Here is a 21,144-nt window from a genome sequence, read left to right as displayed (position 1 = left end):
ATTTAGAGTGAAATCGAATTAGTTGTGCCATTTGTGCAGCATGAAAATATTTAGGTAGATTCGGGAATCCCAATCCACCTCTTAATTTGGGAGCGTATAAAGTACATTTACCCTGGCTCTTTTATTTCCCCATATGAGCGATAACATTTTTTTTTTTTTAATGTTGCAAGTTCTGACATACTAATAGCAATTGGGAGAGAGCGGAATAAATATAAAATCTTCGGAAGAATGTTCATCTTTAAAGAGTGTATCCTACCAAACCATGATGGAGGATGTAATTGCCATTTTACTAAATCCTCAGACATTTTTTTATATAAAGGGGGATAATTTTTTGAATACAGAGTATGCAAGATTGGAGTAATAAAAATTCCTAAATAAGGAAGGGTTTCTGTTTGCCATTTAAAGTTATAAGTTTGTTGAAGAGCTTGAACGGTTAGGTTATCCAATGATATATTCAATGCTTGTGTTTTAGTGTGGTTTATAGTGAGACCAGATATCTGAGTAAAGGGGCGAAGGATCGCAAAAATATCTGGGAGGGAAGTAGTAGGAGAAGACAGTACCATAAGGATATCAGCAAAGAGAGTACATTTATGTTCTCTATCTCCACACTTGACAACTTGTATAAGTCCAAATTTTAATTGCTATGGATTCAATGGCTAATATAAAGAGTAGCGGGGATAGGGGGCATCCCTGTTTGGTACCTCTAAGAATATCAATAGAGCGAGAAGAGTATTTTTAATTAATATAGAAGCAATAGGAGAAGTATAGAATACTCGTAATACTGTTAAAATTTTTGGACCAAAGCCATATTGGGCCATGACATAAAATAGGTAATCCCATGACAAAGAATCAAAAGCTTTATGTATATCTAATGAGAATAGCATTGCTTTTATATTTTCTCTGGCATCCCAATTAGAGTGTATTGCTGATATAATATCTATAATTTTTCTAGCTTGATCAGAGGCTTGGTGATTGGGGACAAAACCTGCTTGATCAGGATGAATATAATGGGTTAGAAATTAATTTAGTCATATTGCAAGAATCTTAGTCATTATCTTCAGATCTAACTTTATTAAGGAGATTGGTCTATAATTGGCACAATCTCCATTATCGTTTCCCATTTTGGTATAATGTGAATAAATGCCTTATTCTCTTGAACAGGTAGGGTTGTACCCTTCTGTATGTCATTAAAGAGAGAGCACAAATTCACTACATTTTTTAATAATAATGGCCAGAAAAACCATCTGGGCCAGGGGCTTTAGATGGATTAAGATATTTAATTACCCTTAAGATTTCAGATTCAGATGTGAATTAAGATTTCAGATTCAGATGTGAATTTTCTTTCCATTAATTCCATATGAGTCTTTTGTAATTTAGGTTGGGAAATATCATGAAAAAAATGTATCTGCCTGATCTCTTTGAAAAGAATCTGTTTGACCAAATAAATTGGAATAAAAATCGTGAAATTCAGACAATATTAATTGAGGATTTTGAGTCGGCTGTCAATTTTTTAAGCGCAGTTTAAGGCAAGGTCGGTGTAAAGATACGAGGGGTTCGTTTCTTAGCAAGAAACATATTCAGATTGTCGACCATTGCGTAGTATCTAAGTCTAGACCATCTTAGGTATTTTTCTTCCTGAATAGTAAGACTTGAATTTAAATCAGTACGTGCCTTATCAATCTTATATCTAATATCTACTAAGGGTTTCTTACGTTGTTTAAAGATTAATCAGATCAGTTTCTTGTTGTTTAATAGTAATTTTATGATTATGCTTTATTCTGGCTGCAATCTGAATCAACTTACCCCCACGTGTTGCTTTTTGTTGCTTTTTTGCTTTATGGCACTAAGAGAATTAGGGGCAGAAGTCTGGGAAAATGTGTTTCCTGTAATATTATAATGATACCTTGTCTATTATAATATTGAAAGGCCTTTGTGCATTTGGAAGGGGAGTTAAAATCTTGCACATTATGGGTCATCACCGAATATTTCGTTGAATGAAATTTTGGTTTCGTATTTTTAAATAAACTGGTATCATGGTTTAGGTGGAAGATTTGAAAAAACATATATACCTTGTTCCATCTAGAGGTATTGGCACACAGCTTCAAGAATAAAGAAAAAGGGAGAAATAAGTAAATAGGAACTAGTAAGTAGCAACAGCATGACACAAAGTCATAAAATTGACACAAACAGAGCATTATTTAAGTGTAAATGGGTAAAACCCCAAACTGTGAACCAATCCCAATCCAAAAAAGTTTAAAATTATCTCCAGCAAATTGACGAAGCCAAGATCACTAGAAGTGGCATGCGTGTCCACTATGGCTTGAGTCCATAAAAGTAAATGTGGAAGAAGTTGAACAGTAGGAATTAAATTTAATGAACATATAATCTTTAGTTAGTAGTAAATTTACTAAATTAAGTAATTTAATTTTAGTAGTAAATTTAACTAACATCATGTAGCTATAGTACGAAAAATCCACATCTTAACTATAGTTCATGACATTATGGACTATGGATCATCACATTACTGTGGTTAGTGCGCAAACTTTGGAGTATAATTTGGAGATTACGTTATGTAACCTCTAAGGGTCAACACTAAAGTCCAAGGTCTACAAGCTACACAATAGTCTGACTAGAGCATCTTGTTAACTATTTAAGCGTTTCAACTTTTCAACTCCAAGATGCACTCCCAGAAAATATGGGGAATGACATGTCATGTTATTTTGACATCATAAGGCTCATGAATAACTAGTATTAAGTAATAAGTCAGAATAATATATAATATACGTTTAACAGGTAGTATATCTAAGTATAAAGTGACATATGGTAGGTCATCAGCCTACTAATAAAATTAGGGTTAGGACCATTACTGATAGTTATCAGGTCCCTGGTAACCATCAGTAACTATATTAGTTACCATCCTCTGTGTGGGAATATGTTTAAAATAATAATTATTTTTTATTTTTTTGAAAACAAATTTACAGTAGGATACAGTCAACTAATTATGTAATTGATGACGATCCTCTAGATTGACGTTGACTGGACCAAATAGGTGACAATAACCGTTCCCTCTGACGTGGTGATGTTGATGACAAAGAATAACATGTAATGATGCTGATATGACTGATTTCTGATTGGGACTCTAAAACAAAGTTAATACTGCAGCTGCAGGGTCAGATTCACAGGACTCAATCACTGTGTTTAAAATGTCTGTTCAGTGAAAAATGTATTATTACATGTTATTTTATACATAGATAAGAAAGGGGTGGTGTGAGATGTTATTAAAAACTAACAAATAGAAATATGTTATTAAAAGCTAACAAATAGAACAATTGCAAAAGTAAAACATTGAGAAGGGAGGGGGGAGTAGAGAGCGTTTAGTAGGAGAAGTGTCTGTGTGGTAGGTGAAGGTTACAGAACACATTTCAACAGTGAGAACAAAATGGATTCTCTTGTGCTTAAATGAACAGTACACTCATTGTCCATGTCATTTCCCCCCTTTTGTTTATTTGACACCATTCTTCTCCGCGTTACATTCAGCCGATTGCTGGTAACTTCTGTTACATTGGCGCAGAGAGACGGCGTCCTGTTCAGCTCTCTCCTAGCTTTCTCACAATAATGGGTTCATCAGGGTTGGTGGTACATTTGTTGGTACAGCGGGTAGTCACACAGAGGCATAGCCTGATGAGGAAGTAAATAACAAATATGAGAAATAGGAACATCACAATGTAAGCGCCTAGTTTCTGTAACCATGTTGCTATGCCATATAAAAAATCACCAAAACCTCCTAAACCCTGAAAGGGGTTCCATCCATCTTTAGCAATATCTCTGGCCTTATTCTGTAGTTCTCTTATCTTAGCAAGATGCCCTTTAATAGTGTCCTCATTATCAGAAATGTATATACAACAGTCAGTGCGAAATACCTTACACATCCCACCTTGAGCTACAGTGAGATAATTTAGCGTTAATCTGTGCTCTAATACTACTTTTTTAAGCTGAGCCATTTCTTCATTTAATAAACCTATATCAGTGGTAGTAAGGTTAATAATCTCATCTACAATTCTAGTGTAATTATTTAGTCTTTTCATTGCTTCAATTCCCCATCCTGTCCAGGAAGGGAACTATGACCATGCCATGTCACCTTCAGTGAACACCTCTCTTTTGAACATTAAAGGGTATTCTGGACTTTGATCTGGTCGCACTGTATCTTTGCGAACAGCCAAAGCAGGTACTAACTTCCCAATATAACATGTACCTGTAACATTAGTAGGAAGCCAGGCGTAAGCTTTATTTCCACATATATAATATAACCCTCTACGTATGGACGGTATGCCTGCTCCTAAAAAACTGGAAGCAATAACATGGAATCTCAGGTAACCGATATTTTCACATATGGGGAACTGTGAGCAATTTGTACTATAAAGGGTTCTATTTAGTTCTGGATCTGGGATATAATAATATTGACCATAGTTTCCTCCATAAACTGTAATTTTTGCTCCGGTGCAATCTGAATTGCCCAACCGTGTACATTTAGTATTAAAGGGGCATGTAATGTTTAAACAAATCTGTGGAGTGTTTATCTGTTTTGAAACCATCAAAGTGACTGATCTGTGCTCATTAGCTGTGGAGACTATGTATGAGCCATTTATTCTGGTCCTGTTTAGATCAGTGAAATTGAGAGGCATTGATATCATGGGTATTGTTCCTGTTTGGGGATGTAAGTGAGAACACACCCAGCAGTTACTAGCGTTGCTATGGGTTGCATACAATTTTAACATTTGGATGAAAGGGTTATTTTTCCATGTCTCAGTTCTCACAAACAACAAAAAGAAAAGAAACATTATCATCTTTTTTTTCAAAGGATATCATCACTTCAGGATTTTCTTGCAGTGACTGGCGTGAATCCAGGTGGGGTTTCCTTCCAACTTGACAGCAGAACCGGTTGTCAAAAGCACCAAATGTGGTCCGTCAAATTTTGGTTCTAAGCGGCTTTTTGACGTGTCGCTTGACCACCACCCAGTCACCTGGTTGGATTCTGTGAATACCTGAAACAGAATCTGGGTCGGGGATAGATTTATAAACACCTTCATGTATTTTATTCAATGTTCTTTGCAAAATCTGAACATATTCTAACAGATTAGAGTGAGAAGCCTGCAACTGTTGGGGAAAATATAGCCCTGTTTTGGGTGGCCCTCCAAATAAAATCTCATAGGGGGACAGCCCATGTGGTTGTTTAGGGGTAGTTCGTACAGAATATAGGGCTAATGGCAAAGCTTCCACCCATCCTTTTCCTGTATCTGCTTTAATTTTTGCACATCTGTTTTTCAAAATTCCATTAAGTCTCTCAACTTTACCACTACTTTGTGGATGATAAGGTGTATGGAAAGCTTGCTGTATGTGAAGTGCTTCCATTACCTCTTTCATTACTTCCCCAGTAAAATGGGTTCCTCTGTCACTCTCAATAGTTTCAGGAACTCCATATCTACAAACTATTTCATTCAAAATTTTCTTTGCTGTTGTTTTTGCATTTGCTTTGGCTACTGGCCAGCTCTCGGGCCAACCTGAAAACATGTCAACACACACTAAAGCAAACTCATAGGTGCCTATTCTGGGCATCTGAATGTAGTCTATTTGAATTCTTTGGAAAGGGAAATCTGGCTTAGGAGAATGCCTTTGGGGGACATGAACAGGCCTCTCTGCATTGTACAGAGCACAATTGAGACATGAAGCACAAAACCTGGCTGCAAATGCACTAAATCCAGGTGCTATCCAATAGCAGTCAGTAAGTGCCACCATCGCGCCCTTAGCAAGATGACTGACGCCATGTGCCAGTTGTGCTAAAACTGGGTACAAACTCCCGGGTAGACACCACCTGTTGTCAGCGCTCCACAGGCCCTGCTGATTTTGGGTAGCATTACATTTGATCCACTTATCCTTCTCTTCATCAGGGGCCTGGTTCTGCAACTGAATTAGAGTTTCTACACCCCACTGCTCTTGATGAGGGGAATCTGTCCCCGCTACCTGGGCGACCCCTACAGTGGATGTGACTCCAAATGCCATAAGGGCAGCATCCTTTGCCGCTTGGTCCGCTAAAGCATTTCCTCTGGCTGTCATGTCATTTCCCCTTGCATGCCCTTTTACCTTCAAGATGGCAACTTCTGCTGGTTTCTGAAAGGCCTCAAATAGCCGCTCTATGAGTTTTGCATGTCTCACTGGCTTCCCTGCACTAGTCAGAAAGTTCCGTGCTTTCCAGATAGGCCCAAAATAGTGGGCTATTCCAAATGCATAGCTGCTGTCAGTGTAGATGTTTCCCCTTTGATTCTCTAGGAGATGACATGCTTTGACTACAGCATACAACTCCGCTTCCTGTGCTGACATCTGGGGTTTCAATGCTTCCTGATGTAAAATGGTGTCTGTAGTGGTTACAGCAAACCCTGTGTGTGGCTGACCATCATCAGTGTAAAATCTGGAACCATCTACGAATAAGTGTGTGTCACAATCTGATAAGGGCTCATCTTTTGCTGGTGTGACAGAGGCCCTTTCTACCTCCATAAGAGCCATACAATCATGAGAAAAACTCTCAGGTTCTACATCAGTACCATTTGTTGCATCTTCCTCATCAATTATAGGAAGAAGAGTAGCCGGATTTAAAGTAACACATCGTTTGATTGTTAAATTCGATGGAGCAAAAAGAGCAGGCTGGTACTTGTCAAATCTACTGGCAGACACATGTCTGGTATTTACTTGATTCATGATTTCCTGTACTGCATGTGGCACATACAGGATCAGAGCAGAATCTAGTACAAGCTCAGTTACTTTGTCTAGCAGCAAAATGCAGGCTGCTATGGCTCGCATACAACTGGGGGAGCCTTTGATGACAGGGTCTAATGAGGCTGATACATACATTACAGGCCTCTGTTTGTCTCCATGTAGCTGGGTGAGTACACCTGCAGCAAATCCATTGACTTCATGACAGAACAACGAGAAAGTCTTAGTATAGTCAGGAAGTCCAATGGTGGGAGCTTCAGACAAAATTTTAATAAGCTCCTTCATCTGCAATTCATTGTCCCATGTGAGTTTGAAAGGGTTTCTAGTGGTAGCCTCATATAGAGGAGCCATAAGTTCTGATGCATTTGGAATCCAGTCCCTACAATATCCCACTAACCCCAGGAAGGCACGTAGTTGCCGTACATTTCTTGGCTTTTCAAAGTTTTGTAGAGTTTTAACTCGATCTGGGGTTAGGTGATGGATTCCATGTGAAATGCAGTGACCCAGGAAGATCACTTTCTCTTGGCAGTATTGTAGCTTATCTTTGCTAACTTTGTTGTTACTGTTATAGAGAAACATGAGAAGGCTTACTGTTTCTCTGCTACAAATGTCCTTTGTATCAGAATAAATAAGCAAGTCGTCTATATAATGAAGCAAAACTGTGTTTGGGTGTGAGGGGGACCATTGGTCTAATACTTGCTTTAACGCAGTATTATATTCAGAGGGGCTACTCACACAGCCTTGGGGCAATCTTGTCCATGCTAACTTTTGGGCATCATGGGTAAATGAAAAAAGGTGCCAGCAATCTGGGTGCAGGGGCACTGAAAAGAAAGCATTTGCGAGATCAATCACTGTAAAGCAGGTGCTGGAGGCAGGTATTCCACTTAGTAAAGTGCGGGGGTTGGGCACGATCGGGGTATCTGCCTCTATTATATTGTTAATGGCTCTCAAATCATGCACCATGCGATATGTCACCTTCCCACCCTTCTTGTCTGGCTTCTTTGCAATTGGGAACAGGGGTGTATTGACCTGGGACTTAATTGGTACAACAACCCCTGCTGCTTTCAGTTGAGTGATTTGATCCTTTATCCCCTCAGTCTGAGCAATACTCAGTGGGTACTGTTTAATCTGTGGGAGATGGGCTCCTGGTTTAATTTTTGCAATCCAGCAGACCTACATCATATTTGCTGGTGGCCCATAATTCAGCGGGAATCGCTTTCAATTCTGGTGGAAATGGCAGAGTGGAGTCCTGGATTAAAAATACTCCACAGGCAGAATTTAAAACTTCTCCTGACAGACTACTGACCACTTGGACTCCTGTAGGAGTGTAGTCTATGTTTGCTAAAATTTGGTTCAAAATGTCAGCTCCCAAAAGATTGGTAGGAACTGTGTCTGAAACTAACACTTTAGTGACCATTTCTGTTTGCTGTCCTAGCCTGAGTTTAAGTGGCTTGGACTCAACCAAATCAGTAGAGGTCCCGGTTAGGCCAACACCAGAGATAACATTTGTAGATAATAATCCTGGAGGTAAGTCCTCTATATTAAAAACACTTCGGCTTGCACCAGTATCAATTAAACAGCTTAATTCTGTTTCTCCTCCAGGATAGGGGAGTTCTTGTAAAAATACTTTTACTCTGGCCTCGGGACCATTGTCTCCCCTATTTAACATGATTGATACTGGCATGCCATTTTCCTATGCCTGATCCACTGCTTTTGGCAGAGAACTGGGATCAGCATGAGGTGCCTCTAAGCTCTTTTCTAGTCTACGGTCAGGAAGATGGCAGAATTTGGCTATGTGTCCTTCCCCATCACAATTGTAGCATATAATTGGTCCCCGGTTGCCATGATTTCTGAAATTGCCTTTGTCTCTTCCTCTTCCTTTTCCTCTCTGCTTCCCCATGTACATTACCTTGGGTTTGCTGTCTTTTTGGTTAATCCTGTTTTCTATGGACAACAGGATAGGCAGGACGTCTCGAATAGACATATTGCCTGCCTCAGGCCTTGCTGTGAACAACTTTTCTTTCAACTGGGGTATTAAACCATCAAGAAACCTTTGTTTCACCAGTTGTGTAGATGGACTTGCAGTTTCTCCCGCCTTCTCTTCCTCTATTTTAATGCCTGCTTCCTCAGCCATATCGCTTAACGGCCTCCAATAAGCCCCTGCTGCTTCCTCTTTCCCTTGCTTAGCATTCATAAATTCAGCATGTCTGGTTTGTCCATATATTTGGGGCAATTTTTCCTTCAATTTCTCACAAACCTCCCGTCCACTAACCATCTTACCTAGATTTTTGACATCTACAACACATTCTTTAAGTATATAGCCAGACATGTTGCTTCCCACTGCTTTAATAAGAAGCTGATGAATGTCAGTAGCAGAAGCCTCATATGCTTCCTGTGCAGCACTAAGTTTGTTTGCAAACCCAATTGGATTCTTTCTAGGATCTCCCAGTCCCTCTAATATGGCTCTCATATCTTGGGGACTAAAAGGTACATGCCATTTAAATTGAGACTTACTGTCAACAGCATCACCTTCAAAAACTAATTGGGTTCTGACAGGATAAACTGCAACAGATTGCTCTATGCCAGGGGCAGAAGGGCTGGCATCTCCCTTCCTTCTCTCTTCATCTTGCTGCCACAATTTGGAAATTATGGTTTGCTCCGGAAGTTCAGACTCTATCTCTCTTTCTCTGGCCAAAGCCTTAAGTTCAGAGAGATCTAGTTTTGCATATGTGCCTTTTGATTTATGCCAATCATCTGTTTCTAGGATACGAGCCAAAATCCTCTTTGTAGGTTGATATGGGGCTGTTAAACCTCTGCTCTCCACTATATTGCATAGCTCATCTTTTGTGTGTTCCATGTAATCTAATTCTTTTGCTTTTGTGTGTGGACCCCTTAAAGCCAAACTGGCAGCCACATAAGGTGGGGGGTCCTCAGAGTCTTCTGGCCAAACGTAGTAAATTTGGGCAGTACTTTTATTAAATATCTCCGTCAAGCCAGTTTGATTTGCTACTTTAGCTTCTGTCTCCCATGTGCAAGCTATTCTCCACGTTCCTTCACTGCACAGTATTGGGCCATAATCGTGCAAAAAAGTTTGCCATACTTTTAAATCAAAAGTCCCTTCAGATTTTAAAGGTTTAGCTGTTCCCTTTGTCCATTTTACCCATTTATCTAGGGGCTCAGTATAGGCAGAACCGTACCTTCGGTTCATATATTCTCTAGCGCTCATCTTGCGCTGGGCATTTTCTGAAGGCCTCTCTCCCTTCATTCCCTTAATTAATTTAATGCCCATAATGACTGGCCAGTCTTCTCTCTTCTCTACTTGTGCCTATACCCTCTTGCCTCTAAAACAAATAGTACAGCAAATCTGCAGATTTACAAGAATAGTCTCCACTTATCTACGTGGATAGAAGGGGTTTATGACAATAGACAAAACACTCATTAAGAGACCCTCCTCGTCTCTTCTCTTCTCTGTGAGTTTTATCTGACCCTACCATGCGCCTCTGACCCAGGTTGCCCACAAGGAGTCAACGCAGGGAACTGCAGAGGATTTTCCCTATCCACACACAGTCCAACCCGTGAAGGGGGACACAAACACATTCACACACACACACGTTACCCAACCAGAAAGGTCCGAGAGTGGTCTGGTTTCCTTGAGAACCGACAGATAGGATACATAGGAAAAGGCAGAAATATAGTAAGCTTAAGGGCAGCTTACCTAGCCGGCATTTGAGGTCTGCATTTCCCAATGATCCCGATCGAAGCGCGGTTCCTTCTGGAGACTCTGCCAAACTCCTGGCTGGCTCGCCAAGACTGATATGACTGATTGCTGATTGGGACTCTAAAACAAAAGTTAATACTGCAGCTGCAGGAACAGATTCACAGGACTCAATCACTGTGTTTAAAATGTCTGTTCAGTGAAAAATGTATTATTACATGTTATTTTATACATAGATAAGAAAGGGGTGGTGTGAGATGTTATTAAAAACTAACAAATAGAAATATGTTATTAAAAGCTAACAAATAGAACAATTGCAAAAGTAAAACATTGAGAAGGGAGGGGGGAGTAGAGAGCGTTTAGTAGGAGAAGTGTCTGTGTGTTAGGTGAAGGTTACAGAACACATTTCAACAGTGAGAACAAAATGGATTCTCTTGTGCTTAAATGAACAGTACAATGAATGTCCATGTCAATGCCTAGTTGTAATAAGAGATCTTCACCTTCCTGAAATGTAGTAAATTAATAAGATGTACCCTTAAAGGTAAAGGAGAGGTGGAATGGAAAAGATATTTGATCTGATGATTTAGTAATTGTTGGAGAAGTGGTTTCAAGTTTTTACGTCTCTGAATTGTATATGGAGCGAGGTCAGCAAAAATTTGAATAGTCGAACCATGAAAAGTCAGATCGGAGCATGACCTGGAAATAGACACCATTAGCTCTTTGATTCGGTAGTAATGTGGTTTGGCAATTACATTACGCGATAGACCATCTGATCTAGGAATGGTTAAGGCTCGGTGAACTCTGTCTATTTCCATCTGATGAGGTAGTATATCCGGTATTAGATCTTTCATTAGGATGAAAACTGCTTTTTCTAAACCAATGGTGTTTACAGGGAGTCCACGTATAGGTATATTATAAAGATGGGACCAATTCTCCAAATCTTCAATTTTGGCATAAGCTTCTTCCAGTTTGAAGATAAGTTCATTAATCATGCCAGAATTTTGATTAACCTTGGAGATATGATTGAATCTAAAATGGATAAACCTATCTAATCTATTACCAATGTTTTAGAAGTCTTGTCTGAGGTCTGCTACAATGGTAGCACAGGCTTTGGATACTTCATGTTGTAGTAATGTTGAGAATATAGTAATAATTCCCACATTTCCTTGATAAGACAATGAATGTAGATCAGACATATCAATAACAGAATCAGAATGTTTTTAAATCAATTCTGACATGTCAGCCATGTTTTGTTCCAATGATAAGGCTATTGACCCTGCAGTTCCATGAGTGGCTATAGAAACTGTTGTGGATGGAGGAAGAGAAGACAGCTCATTCTGAAGCACTGTTTTCTGATGTTCAGAGGGTTGTAAAGAATCCATGTCACTGACAGCTATAAAAGATAAAGAATTTTTGTCACTAACAGTAACAAAAGATTTGGTTTCTATGTGAGGAGACTTGTGTAGTAGCTCACACATTACTGCGTGTCTCCTTTATTTCTGACGCCATCTTGGATGAAGTGGCCTGCCCAAGGGAAGAGCGCAGCGATTGTGACCGATTCCCCCGTTTCTCTTGTAATTTCCAGGGCTGTCCCGCTGATCCACGTCTCATCCTCTAATCAGGAAGACTTGTTGTTAATTATTCCTAGCTCTTCTTTCGCTGTTATTAGCAGTGTGCGGAGCTCAGTCAGTACATGTCCGACGTTGAGACCGTGCGCATGCGCACTAAGAAAAATCTTTAAATGGCTTAAAGTGGTTGTAAACCCTTACAGACCACTTTGACCTACAGGTAAGCCTAGATTAAGGCTTACCTGTAGGTCCAGGAAATATCTCCAAAACCTACACGGTTTAGGAGATATTTGCAAAAAGACAGTCACTGTAGACAGCGGCGCGCAGGTGCACTGAGCATGCCGCTACTAACGGCAATATGCCGTTAGTGGCGGCTCCCGTGTGCATGCGCGAGAGTGATGTCATTGCGGCTCCGGCCAATCACAGCACTGGAGCCACGATACCCGGAAAGAATATGGACGCTCCATAGCAGAGGGGACAGCGGTGACATCGCAGGCTCCTGTGTCAGGTAAGTGACAAATAATGGGCTACTATGTAATGCATAGTAGCCCATTATGCTTTACCTATGCAGGGAAACAGAGGAAGTAAACCCATCAGGGTTTACTTCCTCTTTAAGTCTTTGCCTACTTACTGGATGAATCACTGCGCAACTTGTTTTTTTCATGTATCTGTTGGTCTCAGTATATGAAAACATATTTAAACCACACTGTGTACAAAACATGCCAATACAAACTTGTTTTTGTCAAATGTAATAGAACAACATTGGCAATGATAATTTGTGAGTTCATACAGCTACAAACCAAAAAAACATAAGGAGCAGCTGAAAGCAAGAACATTTACTTATATAATTTAACATGGTTACAGGGCATATCTTCAGTGTTTTGGGTTCAACTCTGAAATTACACTTGATTTAAGATCCTGCTGATGTCAGATTGCGTACAGATAAGGTTTACTTCCCTACATTCGAACTCAAAGGCCTTAAGCATAAAAAAGTCATAAGGAGTATTTATTGCCCATAGTAACTTTCAATTCCAACTCTTGGCTTAAATAAAGGAAGTAGAACGGTGAACACTTTGACCCAACTGGTTGTTTTAGCAGAACAGACTTTTTGCGCTAGTTTTTATGCATTAAATGTATGATGTCTATAGGATGGCCCTCAGGATGGCCCCTGTTCCCTCTCTAATACATTGTTCACCCTCTGGCTCTATTCTACACTCTCCAACTCACATCTTCAACCTCTCCCTCTCTCCTCTTACATCTTCTCCAACTCTGTAAAACATGCACTAGTCACCCTCATACTTAAAAAGCCTTCCTTGGAGCCAACCAACCTTAACAACCTGTGCCCCATTTCCTTGCTCCCCTCTTCCTCCAAACTCCTGGTCTACAACCAAGTGACCACCTCATTAAGAAGCAGCTTCGTGATCCACTTTAGTCAGGATTTCTCCCTCCACACTCCACAGAAACTGCTCTCCTAAAACTCACAAATTAATTAATAACAGCTAAAACCAATGGACACTATTCTATAGTCCTACTTCTGGACCTTTCAGCTGCCTTTGATACGGTTGACCACCCCCTTCCTCCTCAAAAAAAAACTTTACTCCTTTGGTTTCTGTGACTGTACTCTTCAATGGTTCTCATCCTACCTATCCCATTGCACCTTCAGGGTCTCTTACAATTCCACTCCCTCCTCTCCTCTTCCTTTCTCAGTCAGGGTCCCCCAATGCTCTGTTCTTGGACCTCTGTCACGTACCTGACTGTGGAGCCCGGGATGATGAGGATGGCCTCTTGCACAATTCCTGTCCAAGCACCCCTGGTAGTGGAGACAGGGACTGCTAGGGCAGTGGAAGGGTGCAGGTGCCTGGCAGCTGTAGGAGTGAGCTGTAACTTGAAGACACAGGAGTCCTTGAAGACTTGAAGACACAGGAGTCTGGTCACAAGCCTTGTTCAGTGGGAGCTAGGCAGACTGGTGCAGAATCAGGATCAGTTGCAAGGTCAGGAACAGGCAGAAGTCGGTAACGTTCTGGCGGTGGGGTACCAAATCAGGAGGAGGAGCCGTAGTCACTAATCCAAGCCGGGGTCAGTAACATAAGCAAGAAGCACATGTAGCAGGCACGGGTGACCCAAGAGAGTTGTCAGCTGTAGCTGGGTCAGGAACAAGGTCAGCAGACATGGAGAATCAGGAGCACGGGAACCAAAGCTGAAGACAATCCAACACTGAAGCCAGGCAGACACTGAGTTTCAATGGGGCTGCTGGGCGCCAGAATCTGTGGATGCGTGCGCATGTTAACATGTATGCGAACGGGCTCGCACATATGCGCCAATGCACATTCCGGTCCTTGCTCATCTTGGTCTGTAACTCTGCACATGTGCATTAGAATTAGCAACTGCTGAATGGGAATGAGCACTTACTGCATGGGAATGAGCACCTGCTGCACGAGTTCTTTGACATTACCCCCTCCTTAAAGTAGTTAACACCACATGAAAAAATAAAAAAAAGACAAAGGCATAATGAGCTAGTATGCATAGCATACTAGCTCATTATGTAATACTCACCTGAGATCGAAGCCCCCGCTGCGGTGCCCATACACAGCACCGGCCGGCGACATTTCTCCCAGGAGTTACTTCCGGGTATCGCGACTCCAGCGCTGTGATTGGCTGGAGCCGCGTTGATGTCATTCCCGTATTCCCGGCTTTACAACCACTTTAAGGGCAGCACCGGGATGCTCAATTGAGCCATCTTTTTAGGGTGAGCACTGTGAAAAGCTTGTAAAAGTCTGAGCATGAAGGTTCGCTTCCGGCTCCCGAGAATTCTCCTTGGGACCATGTCCTTTCCACTTAATTGGGAATTGAATTTGACCCTGTCGTTTCCTGCAGGACAGCTTCAACTTCAAATTCTTCCTCCCCATCCACCATTATAGCTTCTGGAGGTCCCACCTCTCGATCAGGAAAAGGACAGACAATACATCAGGCATAAGTAATGAAACACGGGATGAATTCTGAATGAATCTGGAAGTTCCAGTTCAATTAATTTTTCTTTTAACTGGGAATGGCCCCGCATATCTAGGTCACAGTTTTTTAGAGGGACATGCCAAGTTCACTGTTAACGGCCATACACAATCACCAGATCTTAAATCCAGTTCTCCCCTCCTTTTATTTTCAAAATACTTCTTGTTATCTTGCTGAGCTTTGGAAATGGTTTACCTTAGTATCTGGTTGTTAGTGTTAAAGAAGTTAAACTTGTCCTGGATAGCCGGCAATGTAGAATCTGGTACCAGCATAGGCAAAAAAGGAGGGTGAAAATCATAATTGGAAAAGAAGGGTGACTGATCTGTGGCAGAATGGGTAGAGTTGAATGCAAATTCCGCTAATGGCAACAGTGAAGCCCAATCCTACTGGGTAAATGAAGAAAACAGCGTAAATACTATTCCAAATTCTGATTCGTTTGTTCAGTCTGCCCATTGGTCTGTGGGTGGTAGGCTGAGGAAAAGTTGAGCTCGATACCCAGTGCTTCGCATAATGCTTTCCAGAATCTTGACGTGAACTGTACTCCACAATCTGAAAACAATGTCACTGGTATTCCATGTAGCCTTACAATTTCTTTTACAAAAATCCTGGCTGTTTCTGCTGCCGATGGGATCCCTTTCATAGGAATGAAATGTGCCATCTTGGAAAGACGTTCAACCACCACAAAGATGGACGAAAACACCTCAGAAGGGGGAGGCTTGACAATGAAGTCCATTGCAATCATATCCCAAGGCCTCTTAGGAATGGGAAGTGGTCTTAGCAATCCCCAGGCCTTGTTCTTAGTGCTTTCAGTTTTTGATGCAATTTAAGCAGGAATTAACATATTTATTGCAATCTTTTGCCAGGTTTGGCCACCAAAAATATAGTTGGACTAAGTCCATAGTCTTGTATCCTCCAAAGTGACCTGCCAAGGGATAGTCATGACAGACCTGCAAGATAGCAATGCGCAAGTCCAGAGGTACAAAGATCTTATTTTGATGCCAGTAGAGTCCATCTTTTTCTTGGAGATTCATGCCCTGAAGGAAGCTCTCAGAGATACCTGACAGACCTGTGATATCAGATCAGACTGAATTCACAGAAAATTCCCAGCCTGTAGAATAGTGTCTGGTTGAGATGGAGCCTCTGATTCAGTGAATGTACGAAATAAGGCATCGGGTTTTATGTTCTTAGATCCTGGCCGGTAATGTGGAAATTAAAGCGTAAAAAGAAGAGAGCCCATCTTGGTTGTCTAGGTCTGAGACAATTAGCAGCTCTGAGGTATTCTAGGTTTTTGTGATCTGTGAAGATCAGTATTGGATGTGCTGCTCCCTCCAAGAGGTAACGCCATTCTTCCAATGCTGATTTTATTGCCAAGAGTTCTCGATTCCCCACAGCATAATTCTTCTCTGATGGGCACAGTTTCTTTGAGAAGAATGCCACGGGGTACATTAGAGACTTTGGTCCTTGACGCTGGGACAGGATGGCAATACCGCATTTTCTGACGCATCTACTTCTAGAACATATGGTAGAGCAGGATCAGGATGTTTTAGGACTGGAGCAGAGGTAAACAATTCCTTTAGATCAAAAGCGGCCTGAGCTGCTTCAGTCCATTGAAAGTGACCTTGCTCCTTCGGGAGTTGGGTAATGGGTGTTATTATGCCGGAGAAATCCTTAATAAATTTTCTTGTAAAATTTAACAAAAACGAAAAAACGTTGTACTCCTTTTTTATCGGTTGGGGTGGCCAAGACGGTATAGCTGAAACCTTTTGAGGGTCCATTGCCATACCCCTGGTTGATATCACTAGACCCAGAAAATGAATGGTTTGACGTTCAAATTCACATTTCTCAGCCTTTGCGTATAGTCCATTTTGCCTCAGTCTGTACAGGACCTGCTTCACATGGATGCAGTGTAATTCCTGGGAAACTAAGAATATGAGAATGTGGATACAGGATTTAAGCAGCAAATAACTGGGAGCAGCATGGTGTGAAGTTTTGAGACAATTCTGCAAACAGTAAGACTGGAAGGTAACCCCACCAGTAGTCCAGTTAATTTGGGGGTTATAAGCTTGCAACCATGGCATACCCTGGATGATTGGGAACAATGGTGAGGAAATGACATCTAGGGATAGCAGTTCAGTACAGGTCTTGTTAGGGCAATTGCTGGCATAGTGACCAGCTCCTCCACAGTACAGACAGAGGTTATTCTGGCAACGAGGTAACTTTTCCTCTGGTGACAGCGGTGGCTGAAGAAGGCCCAGTTGCATCGGTTCAGGAACTTCAGGAACGGCAGGAGACAATGAAGGAGCAGGAGCAGGTGGATTAGCAGATACCTTTGGTAATATCCACGTTGGACGGAACTGGCTTGTCCTCACGGATCTTCGCTCTCTCAGACGACAATCAATCTGAATAGATAATTGAATAAGAGCTTCCAAGGAGCTGGGTACCCCAACTCGAGCCAGCGCATCTGAAAGTCCCAGGCGGAACTGGTAATGAAGTGCAGCATCGTTCCATTCTGTATCAGAACTCCACCGCTTAAAGTCTGTTACATAATCCTCTACCGGTCTTAGTCCCTGCTGGAAAGCATGTAAGCTGGATTCAGCTGTTGCTGTGTGTTGAGGATTATCATACAGCTTAGCCATTTCATCAAGAAAGGAGATTATGGTGTTCAGAAGAAGACTGGCTTGTTCCATAAAGCGGTGGGCCCAAGTTTGAGGCTCCCCCTGGAGTAGTGAAACGATGGACCCCACTTTAGTGCTTTCCAGCGAGAAGGTGCGTGGTTGCATCAGGAAGTATAACTGGCAGGCATTTCTGAAAGCACAGAACTTAAAATGTGTCAAAATATTAACAACTTACAAAGCCATCCACAATTCTGCCCCCAGCTACGTCACTAACCTAGTCTGTAAATACCAACCAAAACTTTTTCTTCGTTCCTTCCAAGACTTCCTGCTTTCTCTCTCCCTTGTCACCCCCTACTATGCTCACCTCCAGGACTTCTCTCGAGCCTCTACCATCTTAATGAACGCCCTACCCCAATCTATATCTATTGGCTATCTACTCCTCTGTCCACTTTTAGGCGACCCCTGAAAACCCTTGTCTTCAGAGAAGCCAATCCCACCTCCAGCTAACTACTGTATTTCCACTTTCTTCATCAGCTCATCCCTCACAGTTATAGGGAAAAATGGGAAAAAACTGCGCTATGGGAAATCAAAACAAAAGAATCAAGAAGCAGTTCTTCTATATGACATAATTACAGTATATCAATAGTATAAAAAATAAAAATCGTGCTAATGATCATAAATACATTTATGAATTCATTAAATAGGAAACCCAAACAATCTATATAAGAGTCCACCAGTGATTCAGATAGTGAGCCTTGATTGTCTCTGATGATAAATCCACCATCAACCACCTCGTGTAAACAGTGCCGCCACCAATGGTAAGATTAGCTGCTTACCAGCTCCAATTGATCCCCCGTTACAAGGGATCAAACAGCGCCTATGGCTTATAACTCAGCCTGGGCCTTACTCCTGGTAATACCGTTTCTCCTGCACAGAGGAAGTCACTCTTGCAGATGGATGAGTAGTGTACCAAAAACAACAAAAGGTTCCACATAGCATAAAATATGTTAGATATTTATTAAGATGTAAAGTAATGCACTTACAGCAATAGAAATGGATAAAAGCCTTAAGTTTGGTGTGCCGGCCACACAACCAAACAACCCCGTCTTTCCGGGACATAAGGGGATAGGTGACGTCAGCGTGTCACTCTGCCCTACGTGTTTCGTCAGAGATGAAGTTGTCCAGGGGCACGTGCGGCGCGCTGCGTCACCCTCTTTAATAGCAAACATAATAGCCAAGCCTCGATCTGAGCCGCGGCTCGCAATGCCTCAATTCGCACCGGCATAAACCAAGCCTCTTTTATGGACTTCCACTATGCTGGTGCTTTCATTAAAAACTATTAATATTCCTCCGATTATTACTAAAGTGCTTGGAACCTTTAATGGATAACAATATTATTACTGTCATTCCTCATAACCCCTGCTTGTTAACCCCCATAATCTTACCTAATGCAAAACCTAATTTCTCGGATTTTAATCACAGGAAATAATCAAAGTTTGTACAAAGGTGTCATAAACCCTAAGGTTCGGCAGAGTGACACTTAGTGGCCAATAATAAGTTCGTCACTCCTTCAAACAATCAATTCTAAATTTAGGGTAAAAAATTAATTTAAAAAATCAACCCCAAATATAGAAGAGCACTATTGGCGACACAATAGAATATTAAAAATAAAAATGAGAAATTCCCTATCCAGTCTCTAATTATTAGGCATAAGCAATTTGAGGCCCAGATGGAAGTGCACACAAGCATACATCACTAATGAATTTATAGAAAAGTGTTCCCTTAATCTCGATTGAGCATTAAAAACAGATAATCTCCATAAAATGTAAGAGAGACATAAGTGGTTACCCAAAATTTAGTCAATAGTAACACAACCATAATAACTAACCAATAAATTGGTACGTTAATGAACATCTAGAAATCATCAGCAAATACATTGGCATCCATGTCTACACTAAGACCAGTTAGATGCCCTTTACCAAACGGTTACCATATATCAAAAATGTCATAACCCAAAATAAAAAAAATAAGAGAATATTAATCTCTTCCATAAAACCTAGGAGTTATTAATGAATGCATTTACATTGGTAGCTACATTGAGGCTATAAAGGACATGGTATGTTTTCAACCTATATATCCAGGCCATTTCTTGTTTTGAAACCTCTCTCATCAGGAAACTTCCTCTCCAATGGGGTCTTTACTTATCGATACCCCAAAAAAAAAAAAAAAAAAAAGAGTATTAGAGGGGTCCCTGTTGTGCATCATATCATAATGACTAGATGCGGAATGGTTTTTGAATCCTTTTCTGATATTATTTATGTGTTCATTGAGCCTCACCTGAAGAGCCCGCTTAGTCCTGTCCACATACTGGAGCCCACAAGGGCACTGAATCAGATACCGCTCCAACAGTGGAACATGTAATAAACAGCTCTATCTCAAATGTCCAAGACGTGCTAGTTGAGACAAAGCCATCAATCGTCCTATCCCTGCACCTATTGATGGTGCATACCTGACATTTTTTACAACGATAATAACCCGTAAGATTCTGAAAAAAACATCTATTTTCCTTAGGTGGGTCCTGAACACTGGGGGCTATCCTATTTCTCAAAGAAGCAGCACCCCTAAACACTATAAGGGACTTCTTGGGCAAAACAGTACTAAGTACCAGATCATCATACCCAATATATGACAATGTTTTTCTATTAACCTCTTGATTTTCTGATGTTGTACAGAAAAAGTGGTTATGAATGGAAGGGAGACTTTAGTATTTCCATCTGGCGGTTTCTCCACTAGCAGGGGCATCCTATCCAACTCCCGTACAGATCTTAATGTATTAAGGAGGGATTTGGGGTTATACCACTTCTCTATAAACCTATCAAATAGGACAGCTGCCTGTGTGTCAAACTCATCCACTGCGGTACAGTTGCATCTGAGTTGCATAAATTGACTTCTAGGTACTGATCTTAACCATGGTTCACAGTGGCAACAGTCCGAGGGCATATAAGAGTTCCTATCAGCAGGCTTAAAAAAAAGGTGGTTGTAACAATCTTTTCCCCTTGACTGAGATCTTCAAGTCCAAAAAATGAATTTCCTCTATACTGGATTCAAAATTCAATTTAATACCCTGTTATTATTAATCATCTCCAAAAATTCACAGAGTTCAGGATTACTGTCCTCCCATAGGAGGGGGGCGTCATCTATATATCTAGCGCACAAGACCACCTAGGGTCTCTGATGCGCATAGATGACATCCTCCTCCCATTTTGGATAGGGGTCTGAAGTTTGCTCCACCAAGGAAGTTGAGAAATTTTCAGACCTATATGGACGTACACAAGTACGTGCGAAAACTCAGTATCAGGCGGTACTTGCTGTCCAATCCAATTAAAGAGAATAAAATTTTGCTGAAAATTGGCCTGGACAGGAAGGGGGTGAAAGGGCCTGTGTCCGGTATTGAGATGGGTAAATTACCACAAAA

Source organism: Aquarana catesbeiana, linkage group LG01 (assembly GCF_042186555.1).
Source record: "Aquarana catesbeiana isolate 2022-GZ linkage group LG01, ASM4218655v1, whole genome shotgun sequence".
Taxonomy (NCBI): Eukaryota; Metazoa; Chordata; class Amphibia; order Anura; family Ranidae; genus Aquarana; species Aquarana catesbeiana.
The sequence above is the reverse complement of the archived record's forward strand: the minus strand, read 5'-3'. Positions refer to the sequence as shown.